Source organism: Podarcis liolepis (genome assembly GCF_965112155.1).
Source record: "Podarcis liolepis genome assembly, chromosome: 13".
Classification (NCBI taxonomy): Eukaryota; Metazoa; Chordata; class Lepidosauria; order Squamata; family Lacertidae; genus Podarcis; species Podarcis liolepis.
In genome coordinates, this window is record NC_139573.1 from 48869492 (window position 1) to 48893379 (window position 23888).

Genomic DNA, 23888 nt, shown 5'->3' on the forward strand with positions numbered 1-23888 from the left:
CTGAGACGCTAATTAAGAAAGATTTCAATTAAATGTCTCTTCAAAGCCCCTGACTGGCTTTCCACTCCAGTGATTCTTTAAAGACAGCAAATTCCAAAAACTCTTTCCCGCAAACTTCTGGGTTTCTTTTCAGCTTGACGCGTCAGCAGGAAATGCATTTAGGGCTGTTTAGAGGAGACAAGGCTGGAGGAGAGGTTGGGGGGGGGGAGGAGAGGCAGAGATGATGGGTTTAAAGAGTTTTATAAACAGAGGGGAGCAGAGCAGCTAACACTTGCCTGAAAGCTGCACCACCTCACTCAGCTGCCCTCCATGCTAAGCCCAAAGGTGTAAAGGCCTGGTTGCCAAAGAGCACTCTGCACATGTTCAGAGGCACTGCCTGCCTCACAGAAATCAGGTGAAGCTTGGGACAAAGGACATCCTAACTAGTTATTTAAAGAACCAAGGTTCCCCCTGTCAGGTTCCCAGAAAAGAGAATTTTGAACTTTAGAGGTTTGCGTGTAGATGGAGATTAGGGTGGTTAAAGCAGACTCCTGGATTCCTCGCTCAGAGACGGCTGCAGAGTGGAGTGGTTAAAGCATCTCCCCCCCCCCCCGCCCCCCCAATTATCTGCACCTAAGATGTAGGACAGTCTGATGTTGTGTCTCAGAGCTGTGTATCAGTCTTTGCTTCTAAGCTGACAGAACTCTTTAAGGCTCTGATGGGCAAAGTAGAGCAACAAAACACGACTCTCTTTTGTCAAGAATTCCCCCTCCTAATTCCCGGAAACCTCCAGCCCCTGTGACCAAAAACATTTACCGTATTTTTTGCTCCACAAGACACACTTTTTTCCTCCTAAAAAGTAAGGGGAAATGTCTGTGCATCTTATGGAGCAAATGCGTGGTCCCCGGAGCTGAATTGCCCAGGGGCGAAAAGCAGATCATACTCTTTTTTTTTTAGAAAGAGGGAAGTGGGTGTTGAAACAAAGCCGCTAAGCAGCTGATCGGCAAGAGATCAGAGGGAGATAAGGGAGACTAGAGATAAAGGAGGCTGCCTGGGAGGGGGGAGGTAAAGACAGCAAAGTTGCAAGCAGAGAACACAGGAATACTAAAACAAGCAATGAGGAGAGAAATTAGAAGAAAAGGAGGAGCAAAAAACTGCTCCAGCTAAGGAAAAGACACTAAGGCAAACAAGTGGGAAGGGGGTGTTGAAAGGTAGCAGCTGATCGGCAAGCGATTGGGAGGGAGATAAGGGACGCTAGAGATAAAGGAGGCTGCCTGGGAGGGGGGAGGTAAAAGCCCATGGATCTTTGGGATTTTTGCATTGGGTCACCCCAAATTCACCATCAGATCACATAGCATGTCCATGGCTACAGCCTGCACCAAAAAAATCATGCACCCACTGTTTGCGCAATGGCGCAAAGCACGGATCCACATGGATCCTCAGGATTTTTGCATTGGGCTACCCCAAACTCACCGTCAAATCACATATCATGTCTGTGGCCACGGCATGAACCACAAAAATCATACATCCACCGTTTCGTTCAGAATATTTTTTTTATTCTTGTTTTCCTCCTCTAAAAACTAGGTGCGTCTTATGGAGCGAAAAATACGGCAATTGTGCAAGGGCATGGGTGCAGCCAAGCGGGTGGGGTGGGCAGTTCCCCCCTCCCCCCATCAAGTAAAACAATAGAAATGTTTAACTAACCGACCAATCACATCAGTTCTGCCCCTCCTAACATAAGTCCCGCCACCCCTAACAAAACCCCTGGCTACACCCTTGTGCAAGGCTGGGAATCTTTGTACAGGGGGAGGCAATGTGGCTTTTTCTCCTTGGGCTCCTTAGGATGCTTATCGTTGAGGGAGGATATTAACAAACAGAATAGTAAATTGTTTTTATATGCAACAACGGCAGCAAGAATATTACTGGCACAGAAATGGAAACAAGAAGAATTACCGACGAAAGAAGAATGGCAGACGAAATTAACAGACTATGCAGAATTAGATAAGATGACAGGAAGGATTGAAAACCTGCAGGACCAGAGATTCTCAGAGGACTGGAGTAAATATTTGAATTATCTGAAAAGCAATTGTAACAAACAGATCACGCTGCAAGAAGTTTTGTAAGGAGGATTATGTGAAATAGAGATTACAAACTCAAACAGAGATTACAAACACACGTTTCTCACAGAAAAGCTTAAGATACACGTTGATCTAACCACTCTGAGAAATGTAGAAAGTAACAGGATATATTTATACGAATTCTTCAAACTTACACGACCCCTTAAAAATTAGCTGATGAAGGTGAATACATCGAAACAGGCCCCTGTCCTAGTTTCCGATCCATAATTGACTTCTGACTTCTGCTCAATGATTGAAACTAAGACCTTCACTTCGACTCTGGCTACAGTATGGACTAACATGAATTTATCTCTACTCATAAACTCTTATCTCTAATTCTGTAATGAATTATTGTGTTATGAATATCCTTATGAGTTTGAGTTTGTAATCTCTGTTTGAATTTGTAATCTCTATTTGAGTTTGTAATCCTTGTCAGAATACATACTTTTGAGTGGATTAATTTTTCTTACAATTGACTATTGATTTGCGAGTAGATACGACTCCCACTACTGAAACTTATATCGGCCTGAGTTCTTGGTGTGCTTTTTTCTTGGTATATGTAATAACAAGAACTCCAATTTATTTAAGGATAGCCTCGCTGCCATGGCATCTCAACTGAGGACAGGCCTTGGGCACACCCCAGACGCCACTGCAGTCGCACGGGGCAGGGGGAGAATTCGTAGTTGCCGGGCCAGCCGCCTCCCAACCTTTTTTTTTTGTAAAAGCCTCGCCTGCCACACCTCTGGCCCACAGCCAGGTTCCCAGCCCCCTAACCCCTCGCTCAGCCTCCCCTCCCCTGGCGAAAGCAGCCTCTGTCGACCAAGCCCTGTGCGTCCCTCTGGAGCCGGGAGCCGTCATCCCCACAAAAGGGCCTTATTAATGGGCCCGAGGCCACGCCGCCAGCCCCTGGCCGAGAACACAAGGGGCTCTGTGCTCTGGCCGCTGTCTCAAGGTGTCCCATTTTCATGCTCGCCGTGGCAAGATTGATACCCCCCGCCGCCTCTGCCGCGAGGAGTGCGGTCCGCTGCAGGAACACGCAGTCCCTGAAAGCCCCGGCCTGGGAAGGGGTTGGGTACACAAAAGAAAAGCAAAGTGAACAAGAAAAAAAAGCCATCGTTTAAAAGCAGCCTTGGAAGGTTCTTCCGAGAAGCGGAGCAGGCCCAAGGCTTTTGGACCCCCCCCCCAGGGGGTACGTGACCCAGCAAGGGATTCCAGGGGGTACACCTGGGATCGTGGCCCGGCCTCGTGGGTGACTAAGGGTTGCAATTCCAAGTGGAAGGTGCTCTCTTGTATCCCTCAGCTGCTCTGATAAAACTGGGATATCTGGCTTTTTTACATGGTGCTAAAAAATGTGTGTTTTTTTGCGGGGGCACCGTGCTCTCATACAAGCGCCGAAGAAAGCACATCTCTCACGTGGTGGGTTTTAAAAAAAATTACTCCTCAAGAAAATTCCAGAATGGCCAAGTCATCATCATCATCATCATCATCATTATTATTATTATTATTATTATTTATTATTATTTATTATTATTATTATTATTATTATTATTATTATTATTATTATTATTATTTTATTTGTATCCCCCCCAAGGCCAGGCTCAGAGAAAGGAGGCATCACGTTGCCTGAGAGATCCCTGCCCCTCCTGCTTGCACACAAGTAGGAGTTGGGATGGGGCTGCTCCGAAAGGCAGTGTGAAATCGCTTCCCACCTGAGGGATCCCCGCCCCCTCCTGCTTGCACGCAAGTAGGTATGGGATTGGGGCTGCTCTGATGGGAAGGGAGGCATTGCCCCGCCCGAGCCTCGCCACTGTTGCCGCTCTCGGCCGTCCTTCTCCGCCTTCCATGACTGACCCACCATGCACTGCTTCCCCACTACCACCAAAGAACCAACAACTCAAGGGCTGCCCAGGCTCATGGAGAAAGGAGATACAGAGGTACCTCTGGATGCAAACAGGATCCATTCCAGAGCCCCGTTCGCATCCTGAGCAGAACGCAACCTGTGACTGCATGTGTGCGGGTCGTGATTCTCAGAGTTCCAGTTATAAATTCACTTTGCCGCGTCCCCGCATTATTGTTTCTAAAGTCCCTGGGAAAATTCAACTGCATCTTTATGTGAATTTCTCCCGTTTTTTGTACGCCATTTCCCTTAATACGCATGTTTTTGCCAGGGCATGTTTCCCCAATAGAACACATTTCCCTTTGTTATTTTCACCAACATGCATTTTATATGCACACTTCCCCTTAGCATAGATGCATTTCTGTACACATTACATCAGTGGTGGCCAAACTTGGCCTGCCAGCTGTTTGGGGACTACAATTCCCATCATCCCTGACCACTGGTCCTGTTAGCTAGGGATGATGGGAGTTGTAGTCCCATGTACCGCAAAATTCCGAGAAGTGTGCGTTGCAAAGGATGGATGAGTTTCAGTTTGCGCATCGTTTTGGAAAGTGAGCATGAGTTTGAGTTCGCTTTTAAATGCAAGCTGAATCCATGGTCTCCCTCACCCCTAGGTGCCCCCCATCCAATTTTAAACCATTCAGATCAGAGCATTTAGCCCTAACTGCCCTTTTGGACGCTGCAAATACTGTTCCACGCCTGCTGGTGTTCACACCCACACACTCACAGGCTTGCTGCCATATAGACACTTGTGCCTTTGCCCACCCTTGTACACCATCCGTAACGTGACATGGCTGCCCCACGCACATGTCAACCCATCCCCAGCGCCACGGTGACGGGTGTGCTGTCCCCTCGGAGTTTTACAACCCTACAACTCTTGGGATGAGCGGGATCCCCCTTGTCCCTGGGTCGCTGCAGCCCAAGTCCCCTCTCCTGGCGCACAGAGGCCAAAGTAGTTGCTTGCCAGCTCCCGAGTCTTTTAATCCGTGTCGCCCATTGGAACAGAATGAAAAGGTTGTTGTTTGGCTGCTGGACAGGAGTTCGGGGCGGTGAAAGGGATGGCAGGAGGGGAATGAGGCGCCTGTGCATAGCAATGAAGCCTTCTTTATCCCGCCTGTCTGGGGAGCTGGCACGCCACAGGGAGAGCACATACAACGCAGTCTGCTTCTGGGAAACAATGGGACTTAAGCCGCAGAGAGAAAGAGGCCGACTTTAGGGGGCAAGAGAAACTCCCCTGCACTTGCTCTCCACTTCATCAGGTACAATGGTACAAGACTGGTCCATCAGGTGAGGCTCAGCAATGGAGGGATAACTCAGATGCTCAAGGATGCTTCTTTGAGGCAGCTGGAAGTGGTTTTTTGGTATCTGAAGAAGTGTGCATGCACACGAAAGCTCATACCAAGAACTAACTTAGTTGGTCTTTAAGGTGCTACTGGAAGGAATTTTTTTATTTTGGTTTTTTGGTGTGTGTGTGTGTTTTGCATCATGTTTGAGGGTGTGTGTGTCAGAAATCTTTACACCCATAGAATGCAAATGTGGCATCAAGAGCAGCAGGATTCTGTGACATGAATCAGTGGTGCAAATTTGTATAGATTTGTTTAGCCTGCATAATTAGGTCTCCCTCTACAAGTCATGAGGAGGGGCAGGGATCTCCTCCTTGGGTGCCAGCCATTTGCTCTATGCCATGGTTGGGCATAGGGCTGGAGGAGAGACTCTTGAGAGTCCCATGGACTGCAAGAAGATCAAACCTATCTATCCATTCTGAAGGAAATCAGCCCTGAGTGCTCACTGGAAGGACAGATTGTGAAGCTGAGGCTCCAATACTTTGACCACCTCATGAGAAGAGAAGAGAAGAGAAGAGAAGAGAAGAGAAGAGAAGAGAAGAGAAGAGAAGAGAAGAGAAGAGAAGACTCCCTGGAAAAAAACCCTGATGTTGGGAAAGATGGAGGGCACAAGGAGAAGGGGATGACAGAGGACAAGATGGTTGGACAGTCTTCTTGAAGCTACCAACATGAGTTTGACCAAACTGTGGGAGGCAGTGGAAGACAGGAGTGTCTGGCATGCTCTGGTCCATGGGGTCACATAGAGTCGGACACAATCAAACAACAACACCATGGTTGGGCATAGTGTGCTGTGAAGTGCAAGCCCAGCCATTATATCTGGTTCAGCATCTGAATTAGGGTCAAAAGCAGAGTGGGAACCTTAACCCTCTCCTCCTTGACCATGACAAGTCCTGCTCAGACCACCCTCTAGCTTCTGAGATGTCACCAGGCACTTTCTACACATTTTTTCAAGCTAAGCTTTGCAGCCACAGGGGTGAGAAAGGTCGAGTTGTAGAATTGCAGAGTTGACTCCAAGGGTCATCATTGTTCAACCCCCTGCAATACAGCTATCCCATGCGGGGATTGAACCTTCAACCTTGGCATTATTATCAGCACTGAGTTATCCAGCTGTCCATGGTGAGATTTCTCTCTGTGTTGTAAAAATACTGAAATGTGCACAAACCAGATGTTTAAGACACACACACACAGCATTGTGAATATCCACACTAGGGGCCACAATAACAATGCACTTTCTTTCTCTTCACCAGTACCCAGTAAGGTGTGGCTGTTGAGATTTCTATTCCACTTTAAGGAACAGATGTGTGGAATTGTTACGTGTCACATGTCTGTTTACATTCCAGCACAGTATGCTGGGAACTTCCGTTGTGTATAGCTTTTGCTTTTCCCGTTCTCTCTGAGACGACATGAGAGAGAGACATGTTTCTTTGTCCTGATTTATGATTAATAAATCTGTAGTTGTAGTATGCTTCCACAAGCCTCACGCCTATTCTGTGTGTGCAGTTCTCTCTGCTGATAGTGTGCCCTGGCTGTGAAGCCCAGGTCTCTGATTTACGTCAGAGCACGGGACGATGGAAGGAGACGGCACAGCTGGGGCTTGCCAGCTGGCCTACTGGCCCTGTGCATGTCGACAGTGGCTGTGATCATGGACAGTTGGTAGGAAATACTCAAAATCTGCTATTCTCATATTTCATGCTTCTGCAGTGATATCACACTAGTTTGTGTTATGCATGTCAGGAAGAACTTTCTGACAGTAAGAGCTGTTTGACAGTGGAATGGACTCTCTTGGGAGGTTGTGGGGTCTCTTTCCTTGGAGGTTTTTAAGCAGAGGTAGGATGGCCATCTGCCATGGATGCTTTAGCTGAGATTGCAGGGGGTTGGACTAGATGACCCTTGGGATCTCCCCCAACCCTATGGTTCTGTTATTCTATCCCTTCTTCATTGCCCTTTGACATCAGTTCCTGTTCTTATGATTCCTTTCTATTCTTGGTTCTTTAATGTTTATATTGTGAAATAGTGATCTTTCACTTTTAAAAGATGAAGAAGAAAAATGGGAAGAAATAACTAAGTAAAACTCATCTCTTGTCGGAAAGAAACTGATATGAATGGGCTATTCAAGGTGCAATTAGGAGGTATTGATCAGTAACACCTCAGCCAAACTCGACAGGAATCAATAAAACAGTCTGATTTTATAAGCAGGAAGCTCTGAAGGCAAAGGAAAACAGGAGAAGAACACAGAAACCCTGGACTATAATGATCTGCATAAAAACTGAGTGAATAATGGGTTTTTCTCTTACAGTTCTAGAGAAAGGGGTTAGTAATTCCCTCTAATAATACCAAGCTTCACAGTAGTTTGGAAATGAAACAGGACCACCCCAAAAATAAGGTGCTTCTGTAGACTTGGGGTAGTGTCTGGTGTGCAGAAATATATCAGTTTGCAAAAAGTCATTAAAAACCAAGTTGGATACAGAAGTTATTGTGAGTTTACAGAACCCACAGTTCATTGGGGTGTCAGGAGGGAGAAGAGGACAGAGGAAATTGACCTTCTTCAGCTCTAAAATAGTATTCTGGGATTGGGGATTGGGGCAACGGGGTGTTAATTGTGTTAAACAAAAAACAATAAACCCCTACATTTTCTACTCTCCAGAAACGCTCCCCCGGTCTATTACATAGCAATGAAAGTATTTGTTCCACATTTGTAAGAACTCGATCGTTTTGTGTGACAGCACCTAAACTTGGGAGGTCCCTTCCTATTGAGAATCCACAGTTCTCTTTTCGATGCCTGCTAAAAACGTTCACGTTTAGGCAACCCTACCCAGATACTTAGAAAGTTGAGGATTATATTGTTTCAGTATTTCAACTTTTGTATGTTTTAAAGTTTTATTGTAATTTTGTCTGGATTTCCTTGTTTTTTCTTTTTGTAAGCCACTTTGAGTTGCGGTTTTTTTTTAATCAAAGCAGCGTATAGATTTTATGAAATAAATAATCAAATCCTCAACCATTGGACAGGTTGGCTGAGCCTGATGAGAGTGTAGTCCAAGAATATTTAAGGGCTCCACATTGGCTACCCCTACTAGATTATATACAAAGAGTGAACTCCGTTTTGTGAGTGCAGATCCTCTGAATATGGTAGGCAAAACATTACCATCCATGGTCAAGGGCTGGCTGGACACAGAGTGGGTGGGCTTAGAGCCCAGGGAGTGGTGATTGGACAACAATGCATTGTCAGAGGGAGAAGACTGGGAAGAGCAGGTGTAGCAGCTGAAGAGGTAATAGGGCTTAGTGAGCTGGGAAAGTCTGTGGCAGAGATAAGTCCAGACTCGGGGCAGAAGCTGAAGCAGTGGAGGCCAAGAGGCAGAGATACGTCAGGCTGGTCAAGAGTCATGCGTGTGTCCTCCCCTCTTGCTGTGACAAACTCCCCTCCCTCCCTGGCTCCCAGACCCAGAAGAGGCATGCAAAGGGTGGAGGAGAGGTTGGCTTCATGCAGGCGCAGTCTCCGATTGCTTGGAAAAAGCGCTGGAGAGGAGGGGACTCAGACGACTGTGAGGAGATGGGGACTTTCAATCGCGGCAACTGATTTCATGGAGTCAGACCCACAGGGAATGAGCTGCTGTGCTCATTGGGCACGGCACTCTACCAAGACTGTGGAGATCGTGATCTTGCTAAGAAAGAGTTAACTCCAAAATTGAACTGTGTGATTACTGACCAGCATGCGCCTGTGACATCTGTGAATGAAAAGGAAGTATCAGCAGTTCTGGAGAAACCCAAAGTTTTGCAAAAGTATAGAAAAATTCAAAGACAGAAAACCTAAAATGGGGTGGTGTTGGTGGGGAGGGAAATCCAAGACAGGCTCGTAAGGGACTAAATATGCTCAGTGGCTACTTAGTGAAAAGGGAATGGCCGGCTGGCTGGAACTCTAAATAAGAGCATCCAACTCTGCGGAAAAATTGTTGCAGGTTCCACTTGCCATATGGACGCAGGTGGCGTTGTGGGTTAAACCACAGAGCCTAGGGCTTGCCGATCAGAAGGTCGGCGGTTCGAATCCCCACGACAGGGTGAGCTCCTGTTGCTCGGTCCCTGCTCCTGCCAACCTAGCAGTTCGAAAGCACGTCACGTACAAGTAGATAAATAGGTACCACTATGGTGGGAAGGTAAACGGCGATTCCGTGCGCTGCTCTGGTTCGCCAGAAGCGGCTTAGTCATGCTGGCCACATGACCCGGAAGCTGTACGCTGGCTCCCTCGGCCAATAAAGCGCGACAACCCCAGAGTTGTCTGTGACTGGACCTAATGGTCAGGGGTCCCTTTTCCTTTTGCCCTATCTATCTATCTATCTATCTATCTATCTAATCTTCTAACTATGCAGTTTTCCTTACATTGCCAGGATAGACTGAGTTGCAGGGGCATAGCATGGGGGGGGGGGCAACTGGCTCCAAGCACACAATTTTAAGGAGGCATGAACCAGACATGAACTTCTGTGGGGATCCCCATCCTGCCCAGGCACATCCTGGTGGGCCCGGCCCCCCATCCTTCCCTGCCTGCTGTCAGGGGTCTCTGGGCCCCCCGAGTCTGGCCTGGCCTGGCCTCACTACTGCGTCGCCAGCCCCCTTGCTGAATGGCTGTCCAGCCAGCACTACTCACCCCCCCTTGGTGTGCTCCCTGGACAGTGAGTGGGCACAGGAAAAGGGAGGTGGGCAAAGGGCAACCCCATCATGGCAAAGTTCGGCATTCCTTTCTGCAGGCATCAAGAGGATTCACCCAAGGGCCGCATTGGCTGGCTGGGCTCCCCCCTGCTTGGCTTTTGGGGGGGGTCACTCTGGTGGCAGCAGCAGTGAGGGCTGGTGCTGTGGGCTCTGTTCACCCTCCACACCCCCTGCCCCAGTGCATGCATGTGCGCCCCAGGCACCAGCAAACCATGCTATGCCACTGCTGAGTTGCAAGGACTCCATCAGGCTGGCTTGACCTCCCTATGATCTAATGGTTACCCAGGGAGATCGTATGGTCGGGACAGGGTGGAGGGGGTGATTTATGTTCTGCCTGCACTACGGGACTCATTAAAACTTTGACCACCTCGTTCACCCGCCGCAGGAGGTCTTCTGGAAAAGGCAGTGTCTTTATGACCCCTTCCATTTCTACAGCACAAAGACTATTCATGGATCCTGGAACATTACATAGCCTGGCTTAAGGTGAGGGAGCTACAGAGAAGGCGTCATTGTGCAGGGATGATTTGTATGCAGGGGCGCTGGCTGAATAAAAGAGGGGGGTGAGTGAGGAGAACACGAGAGACTTAAGTCCCAGAGAGCACTAGGAACATAGTGAAACTGGTCATCACAAGGATTGGGCGGGGCATCGGAATTGTGGTTGGGTTGTTTTTGTTCCTAAAATGATAGAAGGACCGGCTCTACCATTAGGAAGTGTGAGGCACTGGCCTGCCTCGGGTGGTAGATGCTGGGTGTGTTTGGGCATCAGTGAGAAACAACAGCAATGTTCTGGAGGACAGTATCTGATGCAGCAGAAGGTGTTGATGCAGGATTCACTGGCAGTCTAACTGGTTTCTGTACCTGAAATATGGGAGTCCTTTCCCTCAGGCAGCAAAATGTCTTGGGCAGGCACCGAGGGAAACAGCTGAAGTTGGGATGGGTGATGCCATCAAGTGGGGGGAAACAAGGACTTGCACTAGGAAGTGGGTGGATTCAGGATGTGACGCATTATAGCAGTTGAAGTTGTTGGACCCCAACTCCCATCTGCCCAGCCGGCATAGCCAATGGTCAGAGATGATAGGACTTGCAGTTGGGATGGCTACAGGCTACCCACCCCAGACTTAAGGATTCACAAAATTGTATACCTAGATGAGAACCCAGGGGTTTTCCAAGGGGAAGCAGCAGGGTAATGGCAAAACAGCTTGGACCCATGTCTAGAAAGCATGGGGCAAACAGACAAGTAGAACAGACCCTCCAAGTGTCCCTATTTTCCAGGGACAACCCTGGATTTACAGAAGCCGTCCCGGTTTATGATTTGATCCTGGAATGTCCCGCTTTTCCTTAGGATGACCCTATTTTCATCGGAGAAATGCTGGAGGGTATGGAGTTATGCAACCCCTGAACCTAGGAGACCAGTAACCTTTAGAAGACACCTGAAGGCAGCCCTGTATAGAGAAGTTGTTTAATGTTTTATTCTGTTCTTATATATGTTACAAGCTGCCCAGAGTATCTGAAACAACCCAGTCAGATGGGTGGGGTATAAAAAATAATAAAATTATTATTATTATTATTATTATTATTATTATTATTATTATTAGGAATAGGACATCCCTATTTTCATCAGAGAAATGTTGACGGGCATAGCAGGAATGTAGACAAGCCCTCTGTCAACAGCAGCTGAGCTGAATCTTGTGTGTTGATTCAAAGTGACCAGTCACATCTCTCTGTCTGCCTCTCTGCCTGTCCATCTTTCTACACGAACAGCGCTGTGTTTTTCAACATTTTAATCCTGGCAGTCTCACAGTTGCCATGGCCACTCCGGGACCAATTAGCTTAACCTGAAAAGCAGCCACGGAGAACAGGCTTTTCTTTGCAACTACCTGGGGCTAGATTTGAACTGTTGACCTGAGAGGCCTCTTAACCCAGCGTTGGGCAAAAAGACTAGCGCCAAGCTGGACCCGGAGGCTGGGCCTTCCTCAGGACGGAGTTCAGATGGATTTCGAACCCGGGGCAGGGAGGGGGGGCTCGCCTTGGGGCCAGCCGGCCGCTTCTTCCACTGAGTCTTGTGGAGCCTGTGTCCTACGCTAGCCCCATGAGTGTATAGTGGCAGCCCAGCCAGGGAGCCTGGGGGGTCGCCATGACATCAGAATCAGCTGAAGGGAATCCGAAGGACTAATGAGAATGTAGGGAGAGCACAAGGCTTTCTTTATTCCCAGCCAAAATGACGCAGGGAATGGCCTCTTTTCTGTACCCTCTTGGGCGGCAGAGCTGGTGGGGGGCTCAGGGAAGGTCCCAGATATGAAGAGGAGGGGCTTTGGATGTTGGTTGCGCTACCAAGAGAATAGAGAGCCCCCCCTGGATTTGTGAAAGAAGAACCGGCTCCAACTCATTTATAGAAACCAACCGAGGATCGTTTTCCTGCCTTTAATACCTTCCATTCAATCAATCAAATTTAATTGCCCTTAATATGTTCAATCCATTAAACAGATTTTTACCGTTGCCAGCACTTCGGTACAAGTGCTTGAACTAATGGAAGAGGATTTAGCAAAGAACCGCCCCTCGTCATTCGATGAAAAGGCTCTTTTAACATTGCCAGTCCCTGTGGCAGAAATACACTGTCTCCAAAATAGCTTAAAATACCTGCTCAGACACAGTTGCCCTTTATTTTCTGCCAGACCGATTCAAATTCACTCCTTGCTGGTTAATCAACTAAAGCATTGGTTGATTAATCTGCTGCTTTATATCAGGCAGTTTCATTCTGTTGGTTAGCTTTTCTAATATGGCTGTTTCCTGCCGGTACGGCTCGCCTGCATTGCATACACAGCCCAATAAGACAACAACAAGAACCCAACAAGAACTTAACTCCTGTAAAATTAGCAAAGATTTATCACAATAGTGATAATCTATGTTGGAAATGTAAAGAAAAAGAAGGCACCTTTTATCATATGTGGTGGACCTGCCCCAAGGTGAAAGACTTCTGGGAGAAGATTTATAATGAATTGAAAAAAATGTTGAAATATACATTTATCAAGAAACCAGAGGCCTTCTTTCTTGGAATAATAGGTCTGGAATTGCCCAAGAAAGATGTTAGATTGTTTTTGTATGTAACAACAGCTGTTAGGATTTTGTTAGTTAAGAAATGGAAAACACAAGAAGTCCCAACAGTGGAGGAATGGCAGATGAAGATGATGGACTTTGGGGAGCTAGCCAACCTTACCGGAAGAGTCCGCGACCAGAAGGAGGAGTACCAGGAGGAATGGATGAAATTTAGCTAAATATGCTAAGATAACTTAAATAGAAATACTTCCAAGACAACAACAAGAACCCACCGACAGCATACGAGTCAATATGGTTAACTTGACCCGACAATCCCTTCCCCACGTCACACACGCAAACAAATCTCACCACAGCCAACTGAAGAAAACCAAGCAAGCCCTGGGGCCCCCAACCTCTCTCACTTGCCAATGAAAATGAATACAGTGGTACCTCGGGTAACAGACGCTTCAGGTTACAGACTCTGCTAACCCAGAAATAGCACCTCGGGTTAAGAACTTTACCTCAGGATGAGAACAGAAATCGGGCAGCAGCAGCAGCAGGCTCCATCAGCTAAAGTGGTATCTCAGGTTAAGAACAGTTTCAGGTTAAGAACGGACCTCCGGAACAAATTCAGTTCTTAACCCGAGGTACCACTGTAAATGAATAGAAAAAACCTACCTGAGTGATGCTGACACAAAGCCCCCACCGGTACACTGTTAGGCATGGGTAGGCAAACTAAGGCCTGGGGACGGTCCAGGAATCAGCGTGTTTTTACATGAATATAATGTGTCCTTTTATTTAAAATGCATCTCTGGGTTATTTGTGGGCATAGAAATTCATTCATTTCCCCCCTCAAAATATAGTCCCCCACAAGGTCTGAGGGACAGTGGACCGGCCCCCTGCTGAAAAAGTTCCCTGACCCTGCTGTTAGGGCTGCCGTATTTCAAAAAGTGAAAATCCAGGCACCAAAGTTATTGAGTTTCTTTGGCAAAATCTAAAAAAAAACCAACAACACCTCCTATTTTTTAGGAAGTTCAGTAAAAAAGCAACACTTCCAATATGGGCTTGCAACACACCCGGGTTTTCCCCGACATTTTAACCAATTTTTGAAAAGGTCCGGGAAGTTTCGGATGTATGGCAGCCCTAAGTTAAAGAATAAAAGTTTACCACATACCCCTCTCCCCACCCTGCAACCTTATACTGTATACAGCGTTAATGTCTCACATCTATCAAATCATAACCACAATATTATAATCTAATTACTTCTGCCGCTTATAGCTCAAATCATGCTTGCGAGTTCATCATACTATAAGATTTCTTTAAATAGTCCGAAAAAGGCATCCATTCTTCCGCAAAGCAATAACAGTTAGATTCACTTAATTTTGCTGTTAATTTTGCCAGTTCTGCATAGTCCATTATCTTACTTGTCTGTTCTTTGGTTGGAACTTCTTTCCATTTAAGCACATATAGAATCCTAGCTACTGTTGTTACATACATAAACAACTTTAATATTTTTTGGGGGGTGGGCAGGCAATTTCTGCCCTTATAATCCCTAACAGAAACGCTTTGGACTTTTTAAAAAATATACTCATTCTCACTCCCTTGCTTTTCTAGTAATTGGTCCAAAAAGCAAAATATCAGCTGGGTTATTTGCCCGCTACACTATTGACTGCCCTGGATGGAAAGGGCATGGAATTATGAGCAGGATCTTCAGACGAGCGCTAGGTGGCAGCCAACAGTCGTCAGTATTGAACATTTCACCTGCACTGCTCTGGATCAAAGTGCCTTTTGGGAAAGGCTTGACTGCAGATCAGAACTCCGGGTGGCTGTGACTTGACCCTTATTCCAAGAAGAGAGTCTACCAAGGGCTGCCAACTAACCTCTGACCCATTGGGGAGGATAGATACAAAAAAAAGAAAGGGAAAAAAGCTTGAGAAATGATGTCAGGAAAGGGAGATGGGTTCTCTATGCTGTTAAAGCATCGTGCTAATTAGCAGTTACAGTTCTCTGTATTTTAATTCAAATATGCATATGCTGCCTTTCTGTCTAAAAAGAGGCACTCGGAGCTAAGAAATAATAGCAAACAAATGAAACAGCACACTCCAGATTGCTCTGCTGCAATCCTTCCAATGAATCGAGTAGGCTGCTGTCAGAATTATCCCCATGTTGCAAATGGCAGGGGTGGGATTGAGATGAAGAGACGACGACTTGCTTCAGATAGGCTATTTTGTGCATTCCCAGGCTAGGTGGGAAGATTTGAACCTGGGATTGCTAGGCTTGTGGCTTACATGCTTAGCTGCTATGCCCAGAAACTATGAATGGAGGTAAAACGAGTTTGGTTCACATTTTCACATGAGCCCATTGATTCACACTTCCCGAACCTGTACGTAAACCAAAACACAAATTTCTTTTGGAATTTGCAGCTCTCTGAATTTTGCACAGCAGTTATCCAACCCAAAAGCACATATATTGGGGGGGGGGAGGAAAATAGCATACAAAACTGTATTTTATGTGGGAAAACAGCATGCAAAAATGTCCACGTTAGGCAAGATTTCATACAATGATGTGTATACTGGAATAAATTCGCACACAAATGCACATACATTTTTCTGCAGATTTTATTTAATTGCAAACTGATGCAGAAATGGTGCAAACTGCGTTTAAGATTAGAACAATGAGAAATGGAGAGAAGCCATCACACGCAAGCATGAAATCAATTCTAGCTTAGGAAGGATTGTGACACAATGCATTAGTTCAGGGGTCAGCAAACTTTTTCGGCTGTGCGCTGGTCCACCACCCCTCAGCAGCGGCGTAGCGTGGGTTATCAGCACCCGGGGCAAGGCAAGTAATTTGCGCCCCCTAACCCGGGGCAAGGCAAGTAATTTGCGCCCCCTAACACCTAACCATGGTCATTAATACACCAAGGCGCGCGTCTTTGGGCGTCGCGGCGCAGCCTTCTCGGTCTCCCTCCCCGGCCCGGCTAGTCCCGACGCGGCTTCTTTCTGGCGCGGGGAGGGGGCTTCTTTCTGGCGCGGGGAGAGGGCGGCTCTGGGGCGGGTGGGAGGGCCCCGTCGGGGCGGGTGGGCGGTCTTGGCGCGCAGGCACTAGAGCGCCGCCGATGGCGCGTTTGGTGGGCTGCGCGCGTCCAGACAGCGACCCGAGCCTGGGCAGCGTGGCGCTTGGTGCCGGAGCCTCCGCCCGCAGCGCCCCGTCGGGAGACCCAGCCGGAAGGAGCCTCGAGCCGGCTGTCGGACGCGGTTGAAGCAGCCAGGGCGGCATGGCAGGCGGCAGCGGCTCCTCGGCGACTCCACGCGGCCAGCCCAGCGTGCTGGCCGAGCCCCGCAGGCGAATGCTGGCCGTCGGTGAGGAGGGGCTGCCTGGCGCGCCCTCCGTGGCCCTGACGCGCGGGGACCGCGGCGAGCGCTGAGAGCCGCTGTCAGCTACAGCCTGCGCCCGAGGCTCTTCGGCGACTCCGGAGGCAGCGAGCGCCCCCCCCCAGAAGTTGCGCCCGGTGCGGCTGGCACCCCTGGCACCCCCCATGCTACGCCACTGCCCCTCAGACCATGTGTTGGGCCAGATTATATTTTTTTGGGGGGAATGAATGAATTCCAATGCCCCACAAATAACCCAGAGATGCATTTTAAATAAAAGCACACATTCTACTCATGTAAAAACACACTGATTCCTGGACTGTCCGCGGGCCGGACTGAGAAGGTGATTGGGCCGGATCCGGCCCCCGGGACGTAGGTTGCCTACCCCCGCATTAGTTACTCTATAACATGATGTACGCATGTCTCCCTGTCTCACACCCACAAGCTTTCGCAGTTATTCTGCAGGAATGCAGATTAAAATTCAGGAGCAAGGGCTTGGTCTATTTGGCTTAGCCCAGCAGTTTTCAAACTGCGTCCCAGAATTACCGGGCACTCCTCCGTGACAAGATCAGTAATGGCAGCCGAGCTTCCGTGAAAGGCTGCTTTGCCCACCACTCCCGATCTTCCCCTGCAACATGCAAGTCACACAGAGCAATGCTTAGGCCCGGCAGGTCTGGTCTCTGCATTACTGAGAATCTGCCCTGGAACCAGCGATAGCTGAACATGTCAAACTGGGTTTCTCTCATTTCTCAGGTCTTGACTTCAGTCCTCCACATTTCCATATCAGTTTGCATGGGGGGGGGGCGCGAAAAGTCCTCATGAAAATTCATCAGCATTTCAGCGGGAGCTTCTCTCAATATACAGTGGTACTTCGGGTTAAGTACTTAATTTGTTCCGGAGGTCCGTACTTAACCTGAAACTGTTCTTAACCTGAAGCACCACTTTAGCTAATGGGGCCTCCTGCTGCTGCCGCACTGCCGAAGCCCGATTTCTGTTCTCATTCTGAAGCAAAGTTCTTAACCTGAAGCACTATTTCTAGGTTAGCGGAGTCTGCAACCTAAAGCGTATGTAACCCGAGGTACCACTATACACACTTGTGTCTAAACGTTTTCACCATATGCATCCTTGTGCAAAGCAATCCCCCCCAATATAATGTGTTTTTGTACGTTATTTTCACCAGTGGATTTATTTACATGCACACGTTGCCTTGTCATTCACGCTACTCGTCTGGAGAAATGGAGAAGTGCGGGTTTTGAAGATTGGCTCTTGAAATATACTCGGGAGCCGAGTGTGGATTTCATGCTCTTTATTCAGCTCATAGTAGTGAGGAATGGAAGTTTCCCCAAACTGTCTGCTTTATATACATTGTTTACACAATAGGCCCCACGTGATTGGCTAATTCCAGGATTCTCCTGTAGGCCAATCAGGTTGCGGATTCACTTCCACCTGGAGTTGGATTGGGTGGCTCCTGCGGAACAATCAGATCCTGGATCCTATTGTTCTAGGACCAATCAGACTGCTGCATTCTGAATCCTATTGTTTTAGGACCAATCATACTGCTGCAATTTGGATCCTATTCAACTCAGTACATAACAGCTCTGTTCTGTTTTGCATCTTGTATCAGAACTGTTAAGTTGTGGGTGAACATATCAGACGACACAGCGTTTCTTCAAACAGCTCTTGTTTATTCAGAGGCCAGAACAGAACTGAACTGAAGGGCTCAGTCAGCCTGCTTATATAGAGCTCCAGTACAACGTTACTGGAGCAACTTTCTAAAACTATCCAATCACTGAACGTCACTTTCAATCCTTCATTTGCATAAAAACTATCCAATCACTGAACGTCACTTTTGATCCTCCATTTGCATAACTATCTACAGTATCCCCCTGCTGGCCCAGGGTGAGAACTTCAGTACATAACAAGAACGGGAACAGAATTGAATGTCTCCTCCACCCCTTCCCCGGGATTTGTTTATTCATTTATTACATTTAGATCTCGCCTTTCTTTCACCATGAAACTGAAAGCAGCATACCTGTGGCCCCATCCAGGTTATGGCCAGACCTCTGTAACCTTGGCAAGGTGGTCGCTTCATCTCCCTTCTGACTATGTCCTGGGATCATCCTGGGTTTCTGTGGTTGACAGATTGCTTTGGTAAGGATTTATACTTTAAAAAACACAGAATGAGGGCCCTGTCAAGTGTAATGTTTACTGTCTTCCAGAGCAACTACTCTATTCCAAACTTAAAAATGGAAAGTGTCATGCTGGTGGTCAACAAAAGACTCTCTCAAGACAAATCTTTAAAAATCTAGTATAAACACTGAGAACTGGGAAACACTGGCCTGCAAGTGCTCTAATTGGAGATCAGCCTTTACCAAAGGTGTCATGGACTTTGAAGACACTCAAACTCAGGACGAAAGGGAGAAACATGCTAAGAGGAAGGCACGCTTGGCAAACCCTCACCATGATCAACTGCTGCCTGGAAACCTATGTCCCCACTGTGGAAGGACGTGTGGATCCAGAATTGGCCTCCACAGTCACTTATGGACTCATTGTTAAAATTGTGTTTATGGAAGACAATCTTACTCGGCTACGAGTGGAAGAAGAAGAAGATGTTTGCTGAATTGTTTCCCCATGTTTAATGCGCTCTGCAGGCTCCCCATCCCAGCCTTATAGGAAGTGCAACTTTCTGTGTTATCAACTATTGCACCTAAGACTTATGAAGGTGCCATGCTACCAAGGCAGAGACCAACGGTCAATCCAACCAGAAATTTCTGCTCTGAGTGCTGGTGGCTTTCCATGGTCTGCTACCTGGGCATGAAAGTGATGTTGAACAAGGATGAACACCCATGCAATGCGGTCCTCTGCCTCTCTCAGTAGCGTCAGAAAGCTCACGAGAGAGAGAGAACATGAGGGGGAGAGAGAGAGCACCCTCTCTCCAATTATCAGCCCCCCCCCTGGCCATCAGATGCAACCTTACCTGCCTCTTGAAGCGCTTTGATTGCTCATTGCCTCATTTGGAAAGAAGAAAAGACTCACATCAATCTGTTTACTGATTTCGGCTGTCGCCAGGGTACTTAATTGCCTCCGTTGATCAAATGGGCATTGCAAAGGAATTAGTTCCACTCCAAAGCCATGCCTGGTGGGGGCTGACGTGCTTCACGATTCACTTCACTCAGTCACCAGCCAGCCTCTCCTGACCATAACCAAAGTCTCCACCGCAAGGATATTTTGCAAACCTGCCAACTAAGCCTGCACTAAATGAAAGGCTCCTGCTTTCGCTTTTTGCTCTGGTCAGTCCCCACGTACGCTGCGATTCCTTCTAACAACGCTATCAGCTGTTAAAATAAATTCTGCAGCGCCAGAGCTCGCTGGACCAAAGCAAACCATTTTGTAATGTTTAAGTGCAAATTACACATTGCACAGCCGCTCCACTGCAACCGCGGCTCTTTGCAACACCTCTACTCCTTTGCAAATCGTGATAAACTATGCTAAACCTGAGCTGCCAGGCAGAGAGATGCTGGATGAAAAAGAACTAACTTTACTAACAGGTAATACCAGGAAAAACCTGAAAATCACTGTTCAGCCCTAAGATCACGGCAACTAAAGAATAAACTCTAAAGCGGCAAGACTTAAACCATGGTCCAGAGACACCGATAAGTCCCTGGCAGGGCTGAAGAGCCAAATGCAGTGGTACCTCAGGTTAAGTACTTAATTCGTTCTGGAGGTCTGTTCTTAACCTGAAACTGTTCTTAACCTGAAGCATCACTTTAGCTAATGGGGCCTCCTGCTGCTGCCGTGCCGCCAGAGCATGATTTCTGTTCTCATCCTGAAGCAAAGTTCTTAACCCGAGGTAATATTTCTGGGTTAGCGGAGTCTGTAACCTGAAGCGTCTGTAACCTGAAGTGTATGTAACCCGAGGTACCACTGTGCTTCCTTAAAGTTTCTCTCTCATGCAATTTCCCCACTCCCCATCAGAAAGTGGGAACTTGTGCTTTGTTTAAACTGAAAAGCTGCTGTCTGAATGGCTGAAGCAGAAACGTCAAAGAAAGCCTTCATGCACAATCTTCCTCCAAGTGAATACACACTGCAGCCACAGAGGACAAATTACGTAGCTGATTTAATAACATGGAAGAAACACCCGGTGCTGGGATTGCCCACAAAGAAGCAGCAAACCACAACAGTCCTTAGTATAACCACTGTTAAGAACCACCGAAATACTAAAATTGGAATGATACAGAGAAGATTAGCATGGCCCCTGCGCAAAGATGACACGCAAATTCGTGAAGAGGTCCATATTTTTCAGAAAGCTAAGGAACCAAGAAGACAAAAACTTTAAGAAAGAACGGGAAACATTCACAATTTATTTAGGAGACCACTGTAAGCAGATAAAAACATTAGTATGATTTTAATAACACTTGTGATGTAACAAATACTATGGATAATATAGAATGTTATAAAATATAAAGGTAAAGGTAAAGGTCCAGTCGTGACCGACTCTGGGGTTGCGGCGCTCATCTCGCTCTATAGGCTGAGGGAGCCAGTGTTTGTCCGCAGACAGCTTCCGGGTCATGTAGCCAGTATGACTAAGCCGCTTCTGGCGAACCAGAGCAGTGCACGGAAACACCGTTTACCTTCCCACCAGAGCGGTACCTATTTATCTACTTGCACTTTGACGTGCTTTCGATCTGCTAGGTTGGCAGGAGCAGGGACCGAGCAACGGGAGCTCATCCCGTCGCGGGGATTTGAACCACCGACCTTCAGATCGGCAAGTCCTAGGCTCTGTGGTTTAACCCACAGCGCCACCGGACTATGAAATAATATGTAGTCAAAGATGCTGATATTTGGACCCACAGAGGGGATGGTGGGAAGTCAGGGAGATTCTGATAAATCTCAATAGAAGGTTGTGTAGTTGGTATTGTTTTTTGTTTTGTTTTGTTTTTAAAGTCAGGCAGCGCCCGCGGGTCTTAAATCGCTGGAAGCGATTAGGGGATCTAAGCAAAGTTTTGGTCAATGTAACCTCTGGGCTGAGCTGGCTCGATGTAGTTGGTATTGTTGTAATTTTTTGTTTTGTAAAACCAAATAAAAATTATTTTAAAAAACCACTGAAATAAATAAAATAGCACTTCCTAACAATTTCAGGCACAACTGGTTGGCACAATCCACTCGTTCCCCCAGCAGCAACCACCAGGGGTGAAGCGCTCCTAGGCTTGAAGAGAAGCTCTGTGTAACTCAGACGCTCACTACCTTAATTTGGAACATTAGTAAGCAAATGTAGCTGTCATCCTTGGATGCCAGAGGAAGCCCTTTGCCCAAACAACTGTTGGGAGCATGTGGCGCATAGTTAAACCGTGGGACTCACTTCCACAGGAGGCAGGGAGGATCACCAACTTGGATGGGTCTAAAAGAGGATTGGACAGATTCGTAGAGGATAAAGCTGCCCATGGTTACTCACTGTGATAGCTGTGCTCTGCCTCCATGGTCTTCTGAATCCCAGGGGCTGGAAACTGGAGGAGCGGAGCGTGCTCTTGTGTAGGAGTCCTGCTCGAGCATTTCTCTCAGGCATCTGGCTGGCCGCTGTGAGAACACGAGGCTGGACTAAATGGGCCATTGGCTCTTCCTCTGCTCAGATGTCTTGGCACATTCAGATGCAAGGTAAAAGGGTAAAGGACCCCCGGATGGTTAAGTCCAGTCAAAGGCGACTATGGGGTTGTAATGCTCATCTCGCTTTCAGGCCGAGGGAGCCGGCGTTTGTCCACAGACAGCTTTCCGGGTCATGTGGCCAGCATGGCTAAACCGCTTCTGGTGCAACCAGTGACGGAAACCAGAGCGCACGAAAATGCTGTTTACCTTCCCACCGCAGTGGTACTTATTTATCTACTTGCACTGGTGTGCTTTCGAACTGCTAGGTTGGCAGGAGCTGGGACAGAGCAACAGGAGCTCACCCCCTTGCAGGGATTCAAACTGCCGACCTTCTGATTGGCAAGCCCAAGAGGCTCAGTGGTTTAGACCACAGTGCCACCCGCGTCCCTATGTTCAGATGTACCTGCCATCCATTCCAGGGGACCAGCAGAGGCATAGCCTACAAGCCATGCAACCAAGCTACCAATTTACAATCTATCATCCTTCCACCCTGCCTTCCCTCCTAGCAGCTCAGAGCTGTGTATGGGTCAGTGTGCATGTATCAAACCCATGGGTGTAGCCAGGAGAGCAGCTCCCCCCCCCCAAAAAAAAAAAATAAATAAAAATATTTAACTAAAAGTAGAAATTGTAGAAAGATTTTGACAGATTTTTCTGAGCACTTGGGAGTCAAAAGAAAGCAATTTAAAACAACTGTTGTCAACATATTTCATTCCTGAATGGGGTAACTGTGCCCCTGAAGGACCAGGTGTGCAGCCTAGGAGTCATTTTGGACTCTCAGCTGTCCATGGAGGCACAGGTCAATTCTGTGTCCAGGGCGGCTGCCTACCAGCTCCACCTGGTACGCAGGCTGAGACCCTACCTGCCTGCAGTGTCTCGCCAGAATGGTGCATGCTCTGGTTATCTCCCGCTTGGACTACTGCAATGCACTCTACGTGGGGCTACCTTTGAAGGTCACTTGGAAACTACAACTAATCCAGAATGCGGCAGCTAGACTGGTGACTGGGAGTGGCCGCCGGGACCATATAACACCGGTCCTGAGAGATCTGCATTGGCTCCCAGTACGTTTCCGAGCACAATTCAAAGTGTTGGTGCTGACCTTTAAAGCCCTAAACGGCCTCGGCCCAGTAGACCTGAAGGAGCGTCTCCACCCCCATCGTTCAGCCCAGACACTGACATCCAGCTCTGAGGGTCTTCTGGCGGTTCCCTCACTGCGAGAAGTGAGATTACAGGGAACCAAGCAGAGGGCCTTCTCAGTAGTGGCGCCTGCCCTGTGGAACGCCCTCCCATCATATGTCAAGGAAATAAACAACTACCTGACTTTTTGAAGACATCTGAAGGCAGTCCTGTTTAGGGAAGCTTTAAATGTTTGGTGCTGTATTGTTTTTAGCACTCGATTGGGAGCTGCCCAGAGTGGCTGGAGAAACTGCGCCAGATGGGCGGGGTATAAATAATAAATTATTATTATTATTCCAAATCTGCTAGACACAGCCAGACAGAGGATGGTGTCCTGCCCCCCTCTAACATAAATCCTGGCTATGCCCATGGTCAAACCCCCATTTTATCCTCATAACAACCTTGTGAGGTGATAATATTAGGCAGAGAGATAACTAAGGGTCCGAGGTCTCCTGGGGAGGTTCATGGCTGAGCAATGGTTTAAAAACAGGTCTCCCCAGTTTATACCATCTCAACCCTTTTATCGGTGGTGGGGGGAATCAATCAATTTCACTGAGAGAACGAAGCACCGAACTCAACCAGACCTGAAAGTCCTGGCTCGCACCTGCGTTTCACTAATAAATCAGACTTCTCCAGA

General features: G+C 47.6%; 1 protein-coding gene across 1 annotated transcript in view; it reads right to left on the minus strand.

Moving 5' to 3' along the window:
• GFAP (glial fibrillary acidic protein) overlaps positions 1-19442 on the minus strand; it is a 42163-nt gene extending 22721 nt beyond the window's left edge. Inside the window, exons 1-2 of the mRNA XM_083470527.1 lie at positions 19416-19442; positions 18471-18567 (exon numbers count right to left, since the gene is read on the minus strand). The gene's annotated coding sequence lies outside the window, so the exon portion shown is untranslated. The remainder of the gene's footprint in view (positions 1-18470; positions 18568-19415) is intronic.
• Positions 19443-23888: the final 4446 nt, after the last annotated feature.